The sequence below is a fragment of the Rutidosis leptorrhynchoides genome, chromosome 1, assembly GCF_046630445.1.
Source record: "Rutidosis leptorrhynchoides isolate AG116_Rl617_1_P2 chromosome 1, CSIRO_AGI_Rlap_v1, whole genome shotgun sequence".
Classification (NCBI taxonomy): domain Eukaryota; kingdom Viridiplantae; phylum Streptophyta; class Magnoliopsida; order Asterales; family Asteraceae; genus Rutidosis; species Rutidosis leptorrhynchoides.
Genome location: NC_092333.1, coordinates 160,239,400 through 160,255,077, shown reverse-complemented (window position 1 = coordinate 160,255,077; position 15,678 = coordinate 160,239,400).

Sequence of the window (15,678 nt, the reverse complement as noted above, 5' to 3'; positions counted from 1 at the left end):
AGGATCAAGTTGTGAAACATACTTACAAACTAAGAGTGGGTTTAGAGTTTATACCTCCTCAAGCTAGTTGAGGGTTAGTTCAAAAAAAGATGATGAAGAATGGAGCTTCAAAGTGATGAAACCTCAAGGAGAAATACCCCAAGCTTTTGCACCAACACCTAGCCTTTGGTTAGGATTTAATAACACTTGAATTGAGCTTGCAATAACCAAATGAAGAACTCTTTCTTCCTCCCAAAAGGCCACAAAATTCAGCTGGGTTTTAGGAGAGTTTTGTGCAGAATTTTGATGTACAATTGCATGTATGTATTGCTACTAGTCAAAGGACATGTATATGTGGAATTGTGTTATGGAAAGCAACAAGAATAAGCATGGGATAGACTTTCTTGGGGCTCCAAAATCTGCCCACCATCCATTATTTTATAACAAGAATGATTTTATAAAACTTGTAATAATTTTATAAAACTTGTATAAAATAAAGATGTATTTGTTACTTGCAATAATTTTATAAACCATTTTATAAAATATAACATAACATAATTATTTAAAAATATAAATAATTAAATCCACATCATATATAAATTATCCAAATAATTTATCTCAAGTGATTATTATTTAGAAAACCGATTTTTCTAAAGTTCAAGTGTCGCGTATTTATTTAACAATCCAACCGTTAAAATAAATACATATAAAGTGTTGGTAAGCTTGTTATTGGGTATGACCCGACTTGGATCATAACACATTAGCCACATTAATTTAATATGTCTCTCGGGCATATGAAATACCTTCAATACCCTAGATATACTTGTAGAAATTTTGAGGAATCGGAACGAGAATTCAAATATGGACGGGTTTATAACTGTAAAAGAGGCTCAAAACTGGACTTTTATTTTTGGGTCAAACCGGGCCAAAATAAAATTTTAAGACATTTTTAATAAAGCAATGTCAGCTCGACCCCAGCCAGGGGCTCTGCCCCTTGGACCCCGCCAGGGGTTGCCACCCCTTGGACCCCGCTTATCGGGGGCGCTGCCCCCGAACCCCCGTCATAATCAAGATAAGTTCAAACAAGTGTGCACTCCACACTTCCCCAAACTTGTTCGATATTTATCAAGATTATTTTGGTTACAAATTAATCGCATTACACTTAAATCATATTGGTGACATAGATCACCAACACATTATATATTGTAAGTATATATGTCAAAGAATGTTACATATAGTTATCGTTTTGATAACTTAAGTTAGTGGTCTCAAAGTATACTTATAACTCATTGTTGTTAGTTCACAATGAAATGTTAAACCATCCTTAAATCATGTTAAATATGTATAGATATGTACATATACATAATCGTATAATTATCGTGTGTTATATAGTTCGTGATATCATCGGTCAAATTGGACGGTCAAACGTTGTGTGAAACTCTTTTCAAAAACATAAGTCTCAACAGTTTGGATTGCTTATCATGTTGGTAAGGTTTATTTTATGTAAATATTAATCTCATAAGTATAAAACAATCGGAAAAATCCGGGTCGTTACATCTTTAATCAATTAACCCAAAATATTTCAGAAATTCGTCAGGAGTAAAACTAGGTAATATAGCCAAAATTACTTTACCGAAAAGATGGGCGTATATTTTTGATAATATTTGATTGATTAAAGTGGGATAAAAGACCAAAAAGATTTATAATTTTTAATTTTACCATGTTTTTTTATAAATATTAAAATTAATATTATAAATTTTTTTTAAAATCAATATATTTAAGTTTTTAAATATTTAAAAAATTAATATTTTTAATATAAGTTTGTATGTATAAAAACAAAAATATAATATAAATTTGGTGTGAATTTTTAATTTTAATAATATGAATTTTTAATTTTATGCATTTTAAATTTAAGTTTGGTGTGAATTTAAAAACAAAAATTTACTTTATTTCACTAAGTTAAAAATATGATTTTTAAAATTCGTCGTAAGTTGAAAACTAGGTCGTTGAACTGAAATTGCTTTACCCAAGGGAGGGACAAGAACTTTTATTATCATTATTTTTAATCTTATTGAATTAAAGTATGCCAAAAACATTAAAAAAAAAAAAAAAAAAAAAACTCAAAAATCTTTGCTTTTAAAACCGCGCTTAAAAATGACAAATTTTAAATTTTGTCGAGGGACGGACTAGGACAACGATCCGAAACAACCTCGTCCTAAATAACAAGGATGACAAAATTTTAATATTTAATTATTTGTTTTAAAAAGTATAAGGTTATATATATATATATATATATATATATATATATATATATATATATATATATATATATATATATATATATATATATATATATATATATATACCAGACCCCCATGCGATCGCATGGGATTTGGCCAGTAAAACCATGCGATCGCATGGTGTCAAAAAACTGGACATGATCAAATATAAGTCGAGCTGTTCTGTCTCCACACTTCACACACACAAACACATACGAACACACACATAAACCATCTCAAATTTCATCATTTTTTCACCAAAATTCACCAAATTTCTTGCTACAATCCGCTCTAATCATGAATTTGATAAGAAGTTTATCAAGAAGGGTAACAATTTCACCCCTAAACCTCTTTAAATTTGATTTTTAGTATTCTTGAGCTATAATTTTCCTAATTTGATTTTGTTAATTTCTAGTGTAATTAGAGTTAAATTGTTAGTATATTATGCATGTATAACCTAGATTGATGCTATTTAACATGATTTGAAGTCAAAAACTTCAAAAAATTTAGGAATCTAGGGTTTGTGTTCTTGAGCAATTTGGGGCTTTTTGATATAAACAGGTTATGGCCGATTTTTGTCATGAATTATTGCTAAATTAAGTAGTGTAACATGTTTAGGTAGCTAAATGATCCAAACTTTGATCCTAAGCATGATTTTGAGAATTAAAGTGGACTTTTTAGGTGTAAAATTCATGAACTTAATTAAATTGATGTAAATGCCATTTGAAACTTGTTTAATTGCAAGTAATGGTTATTTTAACATATTATTTGAGTTAAATGCTTATGAACTTTGTAAACATTTTCATATATGCTTATTTGAAAAAGTGTAGAATTGTTAAAATTGTGAAAATGTGTATATTTAATTTTGATTAAACATGTTATTGTAATTGTTTCAAGTTGTTATTTTTCTAACACTAATGCATATTTGGATGCACAAAATTTGTGTTTAATGTGTTTTGCAGAGATTTACTAATACTGATGGTGCATCATCATCATCTAGACAACCTGCTCCAAAACCTGAACCGGAAATGCAATATGAACCGGAGCAACAACAGGAACAACAACAACAACCTGATCAACACGTACCTTATTATGATCCGCATCAAGAATATGTTGATGCTTACGTAGTATTTTCGATGCATCCGATAGTAGCTCACCCAACGATTCATGAAGAACAGTTGCATCATAATCTAAGATTTGATCGAAGCTGGAAAGATTACCCAACATATCAAAGTAACAAATTCAAACTGGTACCGAAAAATGTAGAAGTGCCAAGGGTAATTGATTGGGAGCCTTTGGAAAGGGTCCAACTTGCTAACTCAGTTAGACAGCATTTGATCCAAAGGTATGGCAGCTCTTCTTTTCACGATTGGGAACGTTTATTCACCATTCATAAACCTGTATATAAGGAATGGTGCATTGAGCTTGTGAGTACTATAGCGTTAAATGCGGATGTAGATAGGTTAGATGATAGAAGTTTTCTTAGATTTATACTTGGCCGTAGGATGTACAGGATGTCCATGCTGGACATGGCCAGGGCTTTACAGATATATACGCCAGCTGAATTACTACTACCCGATTGTATGAATTTGATTTATCATGGTGAAAGGGTAGATAGGAATTTTGATGCTAACGCCGTCTAGAGGCGTATGTCAGATTTTAATGTTTTTGGGCGGGCAGGAACACATACCTACTTACATATTCACAGTGCCGAGCTTCGTATAATTCATATATTTCTGGCTAACTCGATTACACAGAGAGGTCACAACAAGGAGAAAATGACCTTACATGATTTATTTTACCTAAAGTGTATTCAAGACCCAAGAGGCTTTGTTAATATCCCTTACTGTGTTGGTTTTTATTTGTCTAAGATGGTAGAAGGAATACAGGAAGGGGGAATAATAGGAGGAGGTATTTTTGTTGCTCTCATTGGAGAGTATTTGGGTGTAGATAGGGATCAAGGGGGTCCACTTTTGGAATGTAGGGAACAAGTTGAGCCTTTAGTATTGAGGGTCTATCAGGGTGCTAAGGTATTGAAGAGTAGACGCAATCAGGCAATACCATATGTTGGTAATCATCCTCAGGTAGAGAGAGGTTCAGATGAGGAAATGGAGGAAGCAGATGACATTAGGGATGTCATTAGGGAGGCTATAACTGACATCTACCAGCATGTAGATGAGGTAGAAATGACAAACGAGGAGAGACATAGACTGTGACGCCCCGTACTAAATCATCATGTACGGACCATCAACAACAGGATCATTACAAGGTTAAGTACTACATGCGTTTTCAAAACAGAGTTTACATTTATAAATAAAAGTGACGTCATAACATACGTCAATTGTTTTACAAATCAAAGTATGCTTCACAGAGTAGAAGCATTAAATAAGTGTACGTGACCATTATGGTCGTTACATAACATAAGTTCATAAGTAAAAAGTTTGAATGCAACATAAGTAGTCATGCGATAACAACTCTAGGCAGCGGGTTCTACAGCACGACTAGTAAGATAGCGGAAGCGACTTCAAGCACCTGAGAAAATACATGCTTAAAAAGGTCAACACAAAGGTTGGTGAGCTATAGTTTAAGTATAACAGTAATGTAAGTAGGCCACGAGATTTCAGTGCTACAACGAGCGTTTCAAAAGTATGTAAAAGTATATGCTTAACCGTGGGCACCCGGTAACTAACTTAACGTTTAATGTACCCCCTTAAAGTGCACTTGGCAAGTGCGTATAACCTCGAAGTATTAAACACTCGTTAAATGCTAGCGCTACTAGCCCGAGTGGGGATGTCAAACCCTATGGATCCATATCTAAGATTCGCGTTCACGGTTCAAAAACCAATGATTAAACGTTACCGAGCTAAAGGGAATGTTTCTGCCGTTATATAACCCACACATATATAAAGTTTAAGTACTCGTGCCTAGTATGTAAAACATAAAATCCGCATGTATTCTCAGTTCCCAAAATAAGTTAAAGTAAAAAGGGAATGCTATAACTCACAATGATTAGTAGTAATGGTAAGGTAGTAGTCGGAAAGTGGTGTGCAAGTAACGGTCCAAACGTCCTCAACCTAAGTCAAATAGCACTAAGTCAATAAGTCGTCTCAAAAGGTTTACAAGTACATAATTGAGGTCATAAGGGTCATCATCAATCATCATTAACAAAAGGTAACAAGTAAGACTCGTTTATGAAAATCGTTTAAAGCAAAGGCTGACTTCAGTCAGTCACCACGGCCTCTACCCTTACTGAATTAAGGTGAGACCAGTGGTCATGGCTCCGTCTATGAGTCCCTTAAGTGTGGTAAAATTTACAGAAGCAAACTCGTCTTGGTTTGACCGTGGTGACGGTCTAAGTGCGAGTAGGTCAGAAATTTCTGCACAACGTTAAAGGACATGGTAACGATCGGAGGGCCATAAATCCTAAACCGTAACTCGGATTAAGACGAGTCCTATATGAAAAGTTATCTACTCGAAAAGTTCTATCTAAAAATCAAGGTTAGAACAGCCCAGGTCTACTGGTCTGTTCCAGAAGCATCAGGTCAGTAGGTTTTGGACAGAACAGTGGGTTTTGGAGAGTTCCGGTTGTCTCGGTGCTTGATGTTCATCACGGTTCTCATCCTTGATGCGTATAGCTTCAAGTGTACAACTCGTTGATGTGTTAACATCATCTTGACCAAGGTTTGTCCATCATAACTCAAGTGCAAGTGTTGTAAGTGTTTGATGAACCAAGGTTACATGTAAGTTTATGAACAAGTTCATGAACACTAAGAAAGATCACAACCAAGTGTTGGATCCATGATACTTGCACCAAAGTGTAAGCTCTTGTTGGTTTCATGTCCTTGTTCACATGTGTAGTAAGCAACTAACAACAAGAAATAAATAAAAATGAATGATAAGCCTAAACCAACCATGAAGGTGGTATTCTAGTAACATACAACAAACAAGAACACAAGTAACAATTATATAGATTATAACTTTAAATCTTTTGAAACAAAATAAAGTAGAAAACTAACTAAACATGAAGATGATTCATAGTTGCTCTTACTTTTAAAGGTTCAACCCAAGTTGATCTTTAAGTGAAGTAACTTCAAAGTTACTTCAAGAACTACAAGTAAAGAGTTTATACAACTATGAACTTTGATTCTTTGAAACAAAATATGTAGAACATAACTAGAGAGATTATGTTCTTGATGTTCTTGTTAAATACAAGATATAAATGAAGAATCAAAACTAGAAAGTTTGATCTTGTAACTTGGTAAAGAAAGACAAGTAAGTAAGTAAATAATAACTAGTAATCAAGACAAGTAATTAATCTTTAACAAGAACAAGTAATAACAACAAAGATTGATGATGATTATGGGATGTTTAAATTCAGTTTTGGGACAAAGAAAAGAGAAGAAAAGTTGTTCATAATACTTACAATCTTTAGAGAAAAATGAGAGAGAAAAGAGAGAAAAGTATGCAAGTAATGTGTGTGTTTTTGAGAGAGTGTTGTATGTAAGTTGTGAATGAAAAATGGAAACCAAAACACCACTAAATGTGGCCCTAGAACTCGGCATTCTGCAGCAAAAGAAAGGGGTAGTGGTTTGTTTGATGGTTACTTGCAAGTAAAGAGGTTAAAAGTTGGTTAAAAGGGTTGTTTACACGGGGATAATGAGCAAACTAGATTCCTTTAAGTAATAACTAACTAGTTACACTTAGGTTTGATACTTGCAAGTCTTAATGGGCTAATTAAGTCCAACTAATAAGTAGGGTGGGCTCTCATAAGTCCATGCACATGTATAAAGCCCAAGTTGTATGCAAGTAACAAGTAAGTCCACTAAAAGTCCAACATAAGCCCAAGTAACTAACTAATAGCTTTAGTTAATTAAAATGATTAATAAAATTAATCATGAATGTAAATAATATCTTAAAATATTATTCGTGCAAGTTCCGGGTGTCACAAAGACGTTTCGGGCATTTAAAGTTCAAGTACGGGCAATTAAAGCAACATGTAAATGTAATAACATACATTCGTTTAATCAAGCGTATTAATAATAATAATTATTAATAAATAACGTTGGAAAAACCAGGGTCGTTACATTACCCACCTGTTAAAGAAAATTTCGTCCCGAAATTTTAAGTTGAAGTAGATGGAGGAGTCGGGAAAAGATGAGGATATTTCCGCATCATTTGATCCTCTCGTTCCCAAGTAAACTCAGGTCCTCGTTTGGCATTCCATTGTACTCGTACAATCGGAATCTTGTTGCGTTTCAAAGTTTTGATCTCACGATCCATAATCTCAACAGGTTCCTCCACAAAGTGGAGTTTGTCATCAATAGTAAGTTCTTCCAAAGGTATGATGAGTTCGGGTGCAGCAAGACACTTCTTCAAGTTTGACACATGGAAGGTAGGATGAACTGAGCTCAATTGTGCTGGTAGATCCAAACGGTAAGCAACTGGTCCAACACGTTCCAAGATCTCGAAAGGACCAATGTATCGTGGGTTCAACTTTCCACGTTTTCCAAAACGGATCACACCTTTCCAAGGTGCAACCTTCAACATTACACGATCACCAACATTAAATTCAAAGTCTTTCCGTTTAAGATCGGCATAGCTCTTTTGGCGATCACGGGCAGTCTTAAGTCTAGCTTGAATCTGAGCAATCTTCTCCGTCGTTTCGTGGACTACCTCGGGTCCGGTGATTTGCTTTTCGCCTACTTCGGCCCAACAAATAGGAGATCGGCACTTACGACCATACAATGCTTCAAAGGGTGCAGCATTAATGCTTGAGTGATAACTGTTATTGTACGAGAATTCGGCGAGTGGCAAATGCCTTTCCCAGGCCTTTCCAAAATCAATGACACATGCACGCAGCATGTCCTCCAAGGTCTGAATCGTTCGTTCACTTTGCCCGTCAGTCTGAGGATGATAAGCAGTACTCATGTCAAGACGAGTTCCCATGGCTTCTTGCAAAGAACGCCAAAATCTGGAAGCAAAACGGGGATCGCGATCGGAGATGATTGATAAAGGTACACCATGACGAGATACAACCTCTTTGATGTACAGCTGAGCAAGTCTTTCCATTGTATCAGTTTCCTTCATCGCTAGGAAGTGTGCAGATTTGGTGAGACGGTCAACAATAACCCAAATAGTATCGCATCCGCCCACCGTCTTCGGCAGCTTAGTAATGAAATCCATTGTGATCCTTTCCCACTTCCATTGTGGGATTTCCGGCTGTTGAAGTAACCCAGAAGGTCTCTGATGTTCGGCTTTAACCTTCGAGCAAGTCAAACACTTACCAACATAAGTCGCAACGTCCTTCTTAAGATTCGGCCACCAATACTGTTCTTTAAGGTCGTGGTACATCTTACCTGCACCGGGGTGAATCGAATATCTCGATTTGTGTGCTTCATCAAGTATCAGGCTTCGCAGATCTCCATAGTAAGGTACCCAAATTCTTCCGGCATAACATCGGAGTCCAGACTCTCTAACCTCGAATCGAGAGACAAGTATGTTCAAATGCTCGTGAGATATGTTCTCCTCCTTGAGAGCCTCAACTTGGGCTACTCTGATCTGGTTGTTGAGGTTCGAATGGATGGTGATGTTCAGAGCCCTAACACGGAGAGGTGCCGTCCTCTCCTTTCGGCTCAAAGCGTCAGCTACAACATTGGCCTTGCCAGGGTGATAACGGAGTTCACAATCGTAGTCGTTGAGCGTCTCGATCCATCGACGCTGTCTCATATTCAATTGCTTCTGATCGAAGATGTGCTGGAGACTCTTGTGATCGGTGAAGATAGTGCTCTTAGTTCCATACAAATAATGTCTCCACAATTTGAGTGCAAAGACAACGGCTCCAAGTTCAAGATCATGTGTAGTGTAGTTCCGCTCGTGAATCTTCAATTGGCGGGAGGCATAGGCAATAACCTTTGATCGTTGCATCAGTACACAACCAAAACCACTCTTCGATGCATCGCAATAAACAACAAAGTCGTCACTGCCTTCAGGAAGTGATAGGATAGGTGCGGAGGTTAACTTCTTCTTCAAAGTTTGGAATGCTGATTCGTGTGTGGGTTCCCAAATGAACTTCTTGCCCTTGTGAGTCAGTGCTGTCAAAGGACGCGCAATCAGAGAAAATCCTTCGATAAACCTTCGATAATAACCGGCGAGACCTAGAAATTGGCGAATATGCGTTGGAGTAGTGGGGGTCTCCCACTTGCTGATGGCTTCAATCTTGGCGGGATCAACTTTGATACCCTGGTCGCTCACAACATGACCCAAAAACTGTACTTCCTTCAACCAAAATTCGCACTTGGAGAATTTGGCGTAAAGTTGCTCTTGTCTTAAGAGTTCAAGCACTAGTCGAAGGTGTTGCTCATGTTCTTCTTCGCTCTTAGAGTAGATGAGGATATCATCTATGAAGACGATAACAAACTTATCCAAGTAAGGCTTGCAGACACGATTCATGAGGTCCATGAACACGGCAGGTGCATTTGTCAAACCGAATGGCATCACGAGGAACTCATAATGACCATAACGGGTCCTGAATGCAGTTTTCATCACGTCACTTTCCTTCACCCTCAGCTGGTGATATCCGGATCGCAAATCGATCTTTGAATAAACGCTCGATCCTTGTAGTTGATCAAAAAGATCATCAATTCGTGGAAGAGGATATCGATTCTTGATTGTCAATTTGTTGAGTTCACGGTAGTCGATACACATACGGAAGGATCCATCCTCCTTCTTTACAAACAACACAGGTGCGCCCCAAGGCGAGAAGCTTGGTTGGATAAACCCTCGATCTAATAGCTCTTGTAGTTGACTCTGTAATTCTTGCATCTCGGAAGGTGCGAGTCTATAAGGTGCGCGAGCTACAGGTGCAGCTCCTGGCACTAAGTCAATCTGAAACTCTACTGCTCTCTGTGGCGGTAATCCAGGCAATTCCTCTGGGAAGACATCAGAAAATTCGTTCACAATTCGAACGTCGTTCACGTTCTTCACCTCAGTTTCTACCGCTTTCACATGTGCTAGGACAGCAAAGCGTCCTTTCTTCATAATCTTTTGCGCTTTCACGCAACTAATGAGGTTCAACTTCGAGGTACATCTCTCTCCAAAGATAACCAGTGGTTCGCCATCTCCTTGTGGTATGCGAAGTGCTTTATCTCCACAGATAACATCGGCCTTTATCTTGCTCAACCAATCCATACCGACGATCGCGTCAAAACTTCCCAGTTTGATAGGTATCAAATCAATTTCGAAATCTGCACCAGCTATGTTGATAATAGCTCCACGACTAATATGGTCAACCTTTTCAAGTTTTCCATTGGCGACCTCGACAAGCATACTTTCCTTCAAAGGAACTAACGACCAATCTAACTTATCACAAAAATGTCTACACACATAGCTCCTATCGGCACCAGTATCAAATAGGACAGAAGCTAAAAGATTGTTGATCTTGAATATACCTGTCACCAAGTCGGGGTTGTCGCGAGCGTCCCTTGCATTAACATTGAAGGCTCTAGCACGTGGTGGTCCGCCATCCTTACGCTTGTTAGGACACTCGTTTCTGAAATGGCCCGTCTTTCCACATTCATAACACTTCTTAGGCCCATTGTTGTTGTGGTTTGGCTTCACATTCAAAGTGGTAACCTTGCAATCCTTGCCAACATGTCCAGATCGTTGGCACTTCTCACAGATAACATTGCAATACCCAGTGTGGTGCTTGTAGCACCTATTGCATTGTGGTAAGGTTCCTTTGTAGTTCGGATTGGTGCGGTTGTTGTTGTTGGGGTTGGTGTTGTTGTTGTGCATGTTGTTGTTTTGCCTGAACCCTTCATGTCGTTTTGCCGGGTTTTGATCATAGTTCCTACCCCTGTTGTTGTTGTGGTTGTTGTCCCATTTCCTCTTTTCACCGCTAACAGTTTCAAACTTAGCCTTCTCCGGCTCGTCCAGGATGATTTGATTCAAGAGAGTATGCGCCATGCGCATTGCTTCGGGAACACTTGGTGGCTTGGATGAGGTAACATTACCCTTGATGGACTTAGGAAGTCCCGAGAAGTATTTCTCCAAACGCTTAAATTCGGGGGTGACCATGGTTGGACACATAAGAGCCAATTCCAAAAACCTACGGTTGTAGCTGTTAAGGTCGTTCCCTACGGTCTTCAATTGCATAAATTCGATTTCCATCTTTTGAATCTCGGTTCTCGGACAGTATTCCTCGATCATAGCACATTTAAATTCTTCCCAAGGCGTAGCATACGCCTCATCAATTCCTTTCGCTTGGGCCATGGTATTCCACCATGTGAGCGCGCCATCAGACAGCGTGCAAGATGCAAATTTCGTTTTGTTAGCCTCAGAACAATTGCTAACCCTGAATACCGATTCCAACTTTTCGAACCATCTGGTGAGACCGACGGGTCCCTCAGTGCCACTGAAGTAGTGTGGCTTGCAGTTTTGGAATTCCTTGTAAGTACACCCATCTCGGACGACAGGTGGATTGACAGGCGGTGGTGGTGGAACTTGGGGTTGTCTTTCAGCTAGTGCAGCAGCGACACGTTCGTTAATCATGTCCTCAATCTGGGCGGCGGTAGGTGTGGTTCTTCCGTTGGCCATGATGTTCTATACAAACATTTTGACTCAAGTCAAAATCCATTATGCAAATAATAATAGCACATTATATAACAACCAACATGAAAACAGCACAACACATGTTGATTACATAACGCAAGCAGATATAGGTACCACAAAACCATGAGATGATAACGTAAATAGAGCACTTGCGCGAGAAGTAAGCAACACAAATTCCATTCATTAATGATAATAAGTTCATACATTACAATAAGTTCGTACATTACATAAGTGAAATATGAAATTACAAAAGAGATTACAATACAGAATCTAGTACAAAGTCCTACGGCGATGGTGGGTACAAGATGTCCAAAACATGAGTCATCTGCTCCTCGAGCTCAGTAACTCGAGTCTGGAGAATCTCAATCTCCCGCCTCAGTTCCTCATTAGAGGAAGGTGATGGGGCAGGTGGTGCTGGCGGTGCAGGTGGAGCCGGTGGTGCTGAAGTGGATGGTCCGGCTCTGGGTGGAGACGGTAATATCAGTGGGTCGGCGGGGTACGGCACCAGCCGTTTACGAGCAGTGATCCTACGACGCCGACCATAAGCGTCAGTGACAGTACGACCAGGAATTATGCCAGCGAAGCGATACCGCTTCTTCGGCGGGGTAGAAGGTGCCTGAATCGGTCGGTCAGCGGGATCCTTCTCATCACTGGAGTCGTCAGATGAGGTGTCGTCTGAAGAAGCATCGGTGGAAGAACCGTCGTCTGAATCATGCGGTGGTGGCGCGGGTGGCTCAACATATCCGAAAGCGGCCAACATCTGTCGGTGTCGGCCTGGCGTGATCACGGCTAAGCGGCCGTCGGCAGTGCGTCGGCAAGGTGTGCGCCAGTGGTTACGGAAGGGACCTTCCCCGAACTCCGCGGGGATCTCCATGCCACCAATGCGAGCCAGTTGCCTCAGGGGTCTGGAAGAAGACGCCGGGATAAGCACACTAGAGCTAGCTCCAGAACTAGAGGCGCCGGGGTCGCCAGTGGGTGTCGGGGCCGGAATGTCGGTAGCAGCAGCAGCAGCAACAGGTGCAGCAGTGGGTGGAACAACGGGGCCTGAGCCGCTCGGGATGTCAGTAGGTGGAACGTCCGACATCTGAACAAGGAAAAATAAATTTTCCATGTCAGTATGTCATAAAGCAAGCAAATAATAGGCCAACAGTTTAATTCATGTATAACAATAAGTAGCATGGCAATATCAGTAATCGTACGAAACTAGCATGCAATCGAAAGCAAGTAATAGCATGCAGTAGTGAAATCACGTAGTAGCATACGGCATATAGCAGTAACAGTAAGCAGCAGCATGCAATAAGTTCAGCGGAAACAAGTAAACTAACAAGTTGTAGATTAGCCCTATTAGTGAATCCTACTCGGGTCGGTCTTAGACTCACTAATGCATCCTAATTCCCTACAACCAATGCTCTGATACCAAATGTGACGCCCCGTACTAAATCATCATGTACGGACCATCAACAACAGGATCATTACAAGGTTAAGTACTACATGCGTTTTCAAAACAGAGTTTACATTTATAAATAAAAGTGACGTCATAACATACGTCAATTGTTTTACAAATCAAAGTATGCTTCACAGAGTAGAAGCATTAAATAAGTGTACGTGACCATTATGGTCGTTACATAACATAAGTTCATAAGTAAAAAGTTTGAATGCAACATAAGTAGTCATGCGATAACAACTCTAGGCAGCGGGTTCTACAGCACGACTAGTAAGATAGCGGAAGCGACTTCAAGCACCTGAGAAAATACATGCTTAAAAAGGTCAACACAAAGGTTGGTGAGCTATAGTTTAAGTATAACAGTAATGTAAGTAGGCCACGAGATTTCAGTGCTACAACGAGCGTTTCAAAAGTATGTAAAAGTATATGCTTAACCGTGGGCACCCGGTAACTAACTTAACGTTTAATGTACCCCCTTAAAGTGCACTTGGCAAGTGCGTATAACCTCGAAGTATTAAACACTCGTTAAATGCTAGCGCTACTAGCCCGAGTGGGGATGTCAAACCCTATGGATCCATATCTAAGATTCGCGTTCACGGTTCAAAAACCAATGATTAAACGTTACCGAGCTAAAGGGAATGTTTCTGCCGTTATATAACCCACACATATATAAAGTTTAAGTACTCGTGCCTAGTATGTAAAACATAAAATCCGCATGTATTCTCAGTTCCCAAAATAAGTTAAAGTAAAAAGGGAATGCTATAACTCACAATGATTAGTAGTAATGGTAAGGTAGTAGTCGGAAAGTGGTGTGCAAGTAACGGTCCAAACGTCCTCAACCTAAGTCAAATAGCACTAAGTCAATAAGTCGTCTCAAAAGGTTTACAAGTACATAATTGAGGTCATAAGGGTCATCATCAATCATCATTAACAAAAGGTAACAAGTAAGACTCGTTTATGAAAATCGTTTAAAGCAAAGGCTGACTTCAGTCAGTCACCACGGCCTCTACCCTTACTGAATTAAGGTGAGACCAGTGGTCATGGCTCCGTCTATGAGTCCCTTAAGTGTGGTAAAATTTACAGAAGCAAACTCGTCTTGGTTTGACCGTGGTGACGGTCTAAGTGCGAGTAGGTCAGAAATTTCTGCACAACGTTAAAGGACATGGTAACGATCGGAGGGCCATAAATCCTAAACCGTAACTCGGATTAAGACGAGTCCTATATGAAAAGTTATCTACTCGAAAAGTTCTATCTAAAAATCAAGGTTAGAACAGCCCAGGTCTACTGGTCTGTTCCAGAAGCATCAGGTCAGTAGGTTTTGGACAGAACAGTGGGTTTTGGAGAGTTCCGGTTGTCTCGGTGCTTGATGTTCATCACGGTTCTCATCCTTGATGCGTATAGCTTCAAGTGTACAACTCGTTGATGTGTTAACATCATCTTGACCAAGGTTTGTCCATCATAACTCAAGTGCAAGTGTTGTAAGTGTTTGATGAACCAAGGTTACATGTAAGTTTATGAACAAGTTCATGAACACTAAGAAAGATCACAACCAAGTGTTGGATCCATGATACTTGCACCAAAGTGTAAGCTCTTGTTGGTTTCATGTCCTTGTTCACATGTGTAGTAAGCAACTAACAACAAGAAATAAATAAAAATGAATGATAAGCCTAAACCAACCATGAAGGTGGTATTCTAGTAACATACAACAAACAAGAACACAAGTAACAATTATATAGATTATAACTTTAAATCTTTTGAAACAAAATAAAGTAGAAAACTAACTAAACATGAAGATGATTCATAGTTGCTCTTACTTTTAAAGGTTCAACCCAAGTTGATCTTTAAGTGAAGTAACTTCAAAGTTACTTCAAGAACTACAAGTAAAGAGTTTATACAACTATGAACTTTGATTCTTTGAAACAAAATATGTAGAACATAACTAGAGAGATTATGTTCTTGATGTTCTTGTTAAATACAAGATATAAATGAAGAATCAAAACTAGAAAGTTTGATCTTGTAACTTGGTAAAGAAAGACAAGTAAGTAAGTAAATAATAACTAGTAATCAAGACAAGTAATTAATCTTTAACAAGAACAAGTAATAACAACAAAGATTGATGATGATTATGGGATGTTTAAATTCAGTTTTGGGACAAAGAAAAGAGAAGAAAAGTTGTTCATAATACTTACAATCTTTAGAGAAAAATGAGAGAGAAAAGAGAGAAAAGTATGCAAGTAATGTGTGTGTTTTTGAGAGAGTGTTGTATGTAAGTTGTGAATGAAAAATGGAAACCAAAACACCACTAAATGTGGCCCTAGAACTCGGCATTCTGCAGCAAAAGAAAGGGGTAGTGGTTTGTTTGATGGT